The sequence below is a fragment of the Sebastes umbrosus genome, chromosome 2 (genome assembly GCF_015220745.1).
Source record: "Sebastes umbrosus isolate fSebUmb1 chromosome 2, fSebUmb1.pri, whole genome shotgun sequence".
Lineage (NCBI taxonomy): Eukaryota > Metazoa > Chordata > Actinopteri > Perciformes > Sebastidae > Sebastes > Sebastes umbrosus.
Genome location: NC_051270.1, coordinates 35,211,083 through 35,217,972, shown reverse-complemented (window position 1 = coordinate 35,217,972; position 6,890 = coordinate 35,211,083).

Sequence of the window (6,890 nt, the reverse complement as noted above, 5' to 3'; positions counted from 1 at the left end):
AAAAATATTTGTCACATCTGCATTAAATTTTGGCCACACCACCACTTCCACTTCTAAAAATGAGATGCAAGTAATGTTGCTGATGTAGGACTTTGAGTTTATTCTGCTGAGTTGCTCTTCGTAAGATTATCAACTAAAGCTCTGAAATGTAAAGTATAATCAGCACCGAATTATACTTGATTATACATAATTAACTTAATTAATAATAGTCTTCTTATAACAGTCACATGGGTGAATCATTTGCATAAACTGTGAGCTGTTTAGCAGTTTTTGCCTTCACTCAGAGGACGCAGGGTAAGTAGCTCACTGGCTAACAAGCGCAGAGAATCACAATAAACCGAGGCACAATCCCGCACAAATGCTCGTCTCCAGTGGCAGCATCACCATGGTTTAAGGCCAAGGCTGTGCTCCGGGGGTCTTGCTGGAACATTACAATACATTGGAGTGAACAAAGCTGCAGCTACAATGGCTGAGGTTGTCCTTACTGACTTGGATTGTGCAGTGTTTTAAAGCGGCCTGTACTGTGTTATTATAGTCATACAAATCCATAAAGCTGCTCTGCCACTATACATCGATGTCCTGCTGATGTCTTGTTAAAAGTGGGTGTCCTTCTGGCACTTTACTACAGCTCCATGTGGGTGTCCTGCCAGTTTACTGGCTTTAAATGTTGGGCGTTCTGGCATCTAGCCTCAGATTGTGGGTGTCCTGCTACTGCCTTTGGTTCTTCTACAATTGTAGCCCGCCTGGTCTGATGGACATGTTCAGCTTATTAGCACCGATGTGATGGGATTGTTGATTCACAGTCAAAAGGCTTATGAAGTTGATCACATCTGCACTGGTTTTGATTTCAAGCTGTAGTGCAAATACCACCATCATTTGCATTTTGGAATACGTTCTAATGATGAAATAATTCAACCTCCTGAATCCATATTTCTCTTTTCAGCATCAAGTAAAATGTAATATTAAGTAATTAAACCACATTATCAATAAAGTGTTATTCCAACACTTAAATGAAGCTGTAGGAACCTTGAATTGACTGAAATATTCAAAGATATATTGTAATTGCTGCTCTATATCTGAATGAGAAATTGCAGATGCTTGAACAGCATTTTACACATTTTTCCCTTTAATTAGCCTGACATGTTTGGTATCTCAGCCTTGGCAACTTCTGTGGGTGTGCTAAACACGTTTTGAGGAAAGAGTTCCTCTAGCATCATTTAAGACACCCACAGGGCAGTAATCTTTGCATTATGACTTCATGTTAATTACCTCCTTTAGCTGATTCAGTTCCTTTTGATAGTAATTGTACATGGATTTTCTTTTAAAATTAGTTTTGCTCTTCAGCAGTAGCAACACATTTCCATCTTTCTTAAAAAAAGGTAGTTGCATTGTTGTTGTAGTTGTTGTGTTGAATTACATCTGAACATATGTTTCACATGTGTGCTTTACTACTACCTCTACTTCCAACACGTTCTCACTCCCAACTCGTCAAATACCGAGGCTTGGTCAGTGGCCCTACGCTTCAAACTATGACACTCTAGGTTCCCCTCTAACTTCAATTTTAGACTCAAGGAGGTTTGTCAAGTTTCCGCTTGTTACAAGGGTAGGGTCTTTTTAAAATAAACTTTTATGTTCACAGGGAATATACAGTTTCCGCTTGTTACATGCATACAGTTTCTTTTCAAAATAAACTTCCAACGTAGGTTTACTAAATATTTAGGTGTACTTACGCAACAAAACCATGTGGTTAGGTTCAGTCAACAAAGCTACTTGTGTAAGCTTAGGAAAAGGTCGTGGTTTGGGTAGGGCTGTACGATATGGAGAAAATCAAATATTATGTTATTTCTGACCAAATACCTCGATATCGATATTGCAACGATATTGTACGGTTGACTATTGGTGCTTTTTTTTTTTTTTTTTAAAGTAATTTTTTGGGGGCATTTTTAAGCATTTATTGATAGGACAGTGGATAGAGTGTTGGAAAGGGGGAGAGAGAGAAATGACGTGCGGAAAGGACCACAGGCCGGATTCTAACCCGGGTCCACCGCTGCTAGGACTGAGCCTTGGCCATACATGGGCGCTCGCTCTACCGACTGAGCTAACCAGCCGCCCCTATTGGTGCTTTTTGATAAATAATCATCAGTAACGTGGATATAATGAATAAGTGGGTAAAGAGAAAGAATAGAACTGCTAGAACAGTCTGGTAAGTTCAGAAAAATGACATCACTTTACTATAATGCAGCCTTGAAAAACAGGAAAACTAAACTACGTAACTAAACTATCGTGAAATAAGTCAACGTTGACTTGGTTTCACACGGCACACGAACAGCGGCCTCCTGGGTGAAAATGTTGTGTTTATTTGACCCGTCCATCCTCCGCCCACTGCCCCTACGCGTCTTTCTCTCTATTTAAACTAAATCAGTTGCTCTGACCGTCTAACAATGAGGCGAATGGGTTTACATTGGAGTTAGTCTCATATAGACGCTAAAGGGTGCCTCGGTGCGTCGGTGTCAGACGCCGAGGTGCACTGACCAAGCTGTGGTCCTTGACACGTTGGGAGTGAGACCGGGTTGCTTGTTCATCAATACTGACTAACAACAGCTGTTATGTGTTTGCTGACATTGAGGTTGTTTTCCCGTATCTCTGTTCATTTGTTCTGAACGTATGTTGACAAACTAAACATTCCAGACATGATGTTCAGAGTTTATTTCAGCACCAGTTCTGTGAAAGCACATTTCCATACTCCTGCACCGAGAGAATGAACCAACTGACATGGAACTGCCTTAAGCTTCAGCTTTGCTGCCAGACTTCTCTCTTTTTTGTTTCCTCTTTCCTTTTTCCACACAAAATGTTGAATGGCACTGTAGATGTTGAGAATGGAAATTTATGCAAGGGAATGCTGTATTTTTTTCCCTTCCCTCTCCAAGTGCAAACTCTCTGTAAACATACATAATAGACTATGGAGATTTCAGTACTTGCTAACTTATCTTCTTGAGTTTAATATTCATGCAGAGGAAAAGCGGAAGAGGAACGAGGAGCATCTTTGGAGAAAGCAAACAGTCGTCAGTAAAAGCAGCAACGTTGCTGACAGGCCATTATTTCAGCTAACTCGGAATCAGGATATCTTGATTTACTCAGGCAACTGTCAGTCAATATCACTGTCCGTAGATATGTTTTCGCAGACAAGTGGACAAGTTGCCTGCTGGGACAGGTGTAGCCTGAAGGTAAATACAAGGGCTTGTGACCAGAAGGCGAAAAAAATAAGTTTCTGGACGAGGGAAATGTGGACTATAGCAGTGATTGAGTCATACTATGCAATCCCCAACCCAGTCGCCAGAAAAAACGTTGGCATTGGACGTTTCTGCAAACCACAGATACATTGAATGGCGACATTTCTGAACCCATAATATGTTTCATAAATAAGTTTCATATCACGATTGCAGAAACGCAATTCCACTTGGTTAATGTGAAGCAATTGGTTAGGTTTAGGCAACAAAACTATTAAGGTTAGAAAAATGTTCATTGTTTATGTTCAAGTAATAATGTAACAACGTAACATCAACGCAACATAATGTAATGTAACACCGTAACATAACAACGCAACATTACAACGTAACATAACCACATAACACAACAATGTAACGTAACAACGTAACAACATAACAACATAACAACGCAACAACTAAACGTAACAATCTAACAATGTAACAACGTAACAATGTAACATAACAACGTCACATAACATTGTAACATAATGTAACATAACAACGTCACATAATGTAATGTAACGTAACAACGTAACACAACAACGCAACATAACAACGCAACATAACAATGTAATGTAACGTTGTAAAGTAACAATGTAACGTTGTAAAGTAACAACGTAATGTAACATTGGAACGTAACAACGTAACGTCGTAACGTAACAACGTAATGTAACAACGTAACGTAACAACGTAACGTAACAACGTAACGTAACAACATAATGTATCAACGTAACGTAACATAACATTGTAACATAACATCGTAACATAACAACGTAACATAACGTAACATAACAAAGTAACATAACAACGTAACATAACAACTGTGACAATGCAACAACACCAATATAGTCAGATTTAGGAAAGAACTACATGAACAGCTGATTGTAACGTGACACACGGGACACGAACACCGGTCTCCTGGATGAAAGCCTTGTGTTTGTTGGATCCATTCACGTCCCCTCTCGCCTGCCCAGTGTGTCTCTCTTTGCTCTTTATTCACTTGCTCTGACCAAATGCAAAAACATTGCCATTCAACGTATCCCTGGTTTGCAGAAATGTACAATGCCAACATTTTTTTTTCTGGCGAATGGGAGGGCAATCCTTCGAGAACAAATATCTACAGTAAGCACTCTATAGCAAGGCTCTGAGCCCAGTTTTCCCAGTGCAGCTACTTAGTGGAACATAGTATTAGTTTTATTTGTCAGCTTCATTGGTGAATGTGCTTTAAATATTTTAAATATGAGGCAGGATGTTGCTAAATAGGAGCATCTACTGTAAAGTATGCTGAAAAACCCTTTCATGGCTAAATAAAAGGTTTAAACAAAAACATCTAGACTTGCGGCCCTTTATGCCGGATTCAGCTGAAGAGTATACAGTATGGCTTCAAAGACCCGTTGGCCGTGCCCACTATATTTTGACAGCTGGTAGGCAAGCTCTGCCTTTTCCTTACTTTTAGAAATTCTCACAAAGCCCTGCAAACACACACATCTATATTTCTATTCTTGTGAGAACTCTCACTGACATAACCCAAACTTAACTATGCCAGTTAGGTTACGTATTTATATAGCACATTTCATACACCGTTGCAGTTCAAAGTACTTTTTAAATTGCATAATAAACTAAATAAGACACAGACTTCATACTAACAAATATACAGTAATTAAGAGTTTAACACTGAAATAAGTCCACCGAAACCAGTGAATCAGCAACTTAAAGGCCTTTCACATCTCTTGGACTTATGCAAACCAATGCTACAGTATCTATAATCAGATCATCCTCCACCTGAATCCTGATTGTGCTGCTTAAGTTTAACTTTCATCATCTCTTCTGCACACACACACACACACACACACACACACACACGCACACACACACACACACACACACACACACACACACACCACAGTGGGACTAAAAAGCTGAGATATTAACTTTTGACTTTTTCTTCATAGCCAAAATGTTGAAAATTGCCTGCACAAGATTTTTCGTTGCATCACTCGGTGGATGTTTATGACTTTGCTTACAGGCATTAACAAATGATTGGAGGAAGTGTGAGAAGAAAAAAAATATGCACTTAAAATAATATTTCATGTATGCCTGACAGAGCTCCACAGCAGCCTTTTTACGTTTTCTTAGTTAATGCAACATCAGCTAGAATACCGTGATTCCAAGTGGTTCAGATTGTAGGGAAGCAATTGGAATTGGTTAGCATCTGTAGTGATGTTGGAAATATAAAGGAATCAGTAATTGGAACAGAGAAATGGGATCTTTTCTGTGTGCGGAACCGCTTTAAGGACTGAAAACACACAATGAAATGTATCCTAATGTTGTGAACAAACTATGGACTCACAAAAACGTGTTTGAAATCAACATTAAACATTTCTTGGCTCCGACTGAATCAAAGCATCCCACTTAGGCGTGATCAAAATTCAAATGAAGCATTCCTAAACAAAATATACAAATCAATTGATGTGACATCCAGGCTTAGCTATGGGGATTTATCCAAATGTAATCTTGCATAATATCAACAATTCATGCCGGTTTTATGGTAATTATTCTTCATTATGATAAGATGCTCAACAGGTTGGCCCCGAGCACTGAGACTACAAGTTTCTGGCTGATGTGCTACATGATTGAGACAGATTACAGAGGTCCGCCGAGACCGCTCTCCCCGGTAACCAAGGCATGCTGCGGTCTAGCAGACTCATTACAACTGGTCACCATGGGTTTCCATGCATGAACTTCTAATTAGACCAAATAAATGGGTGGGGATCTTTCAGTATAGAAAATGGGATGCTGCAGGGGTCCAATACTCTATTAAACCTGTAATGGGAATCATTTATCATGCCTATGGTGTGTGACCTCCACCTTTTGTATGGACTGCTTTATATTCTACCTGGATTACGTGGTTTAGTGTCGTGCTTGGAACATCCTCTCAGTCCTCAACATTTTGTTCTCGAGCTGTTCTTACTTTCATGAGGTTAACCTCGAATTTCAAATCGAATCGCGGGGCAAGTGAGGCCAAGGGTGAGGCCGGGGGATGGCGTGATTTCATTAAGACGCATTTCCATTCGTCTATCGTTGTCTAGGTGTGCTTGATTTAAAAATACAAGGGCTGCATGTCTTACTTTACAACACTGGGTTTCACCTTGTACGAACAATGGAGGGACGCTGTACTTCTGGGACATTTTGTACGGATTGTGATCTTGTTAGCAAGGTTGTTGTTTTTTGTGCCACTTTTTAAAAATTATTCTAAAAGTAAATATTATTTTGTAGGTGTGGGGCATGATTACGTATACCCCAGACCGATGTTAGCAATAAATTAGCATTGCTTAATGGCAATATTAGATTTTAGTATTATTTCTACATCAGTGTGATGAAGTTTCTTGATTTGCGGGTATTTAATGAACTGAATTAAACAAAAATAGACATTTCCAATCTGGTTATTTCATACATAAATGGTTCTCTCATTAATTTCCATCATGCTTACTATATCACAATATACTGTCTATCAATGTCCCTATATATAATTACGTATACTGCAATAGAGGATGTTATCCACATTGGCCAAACCTACTTGCCTGATACCAGACATAACTGTCAACTCAGTTTCCATCCATGACA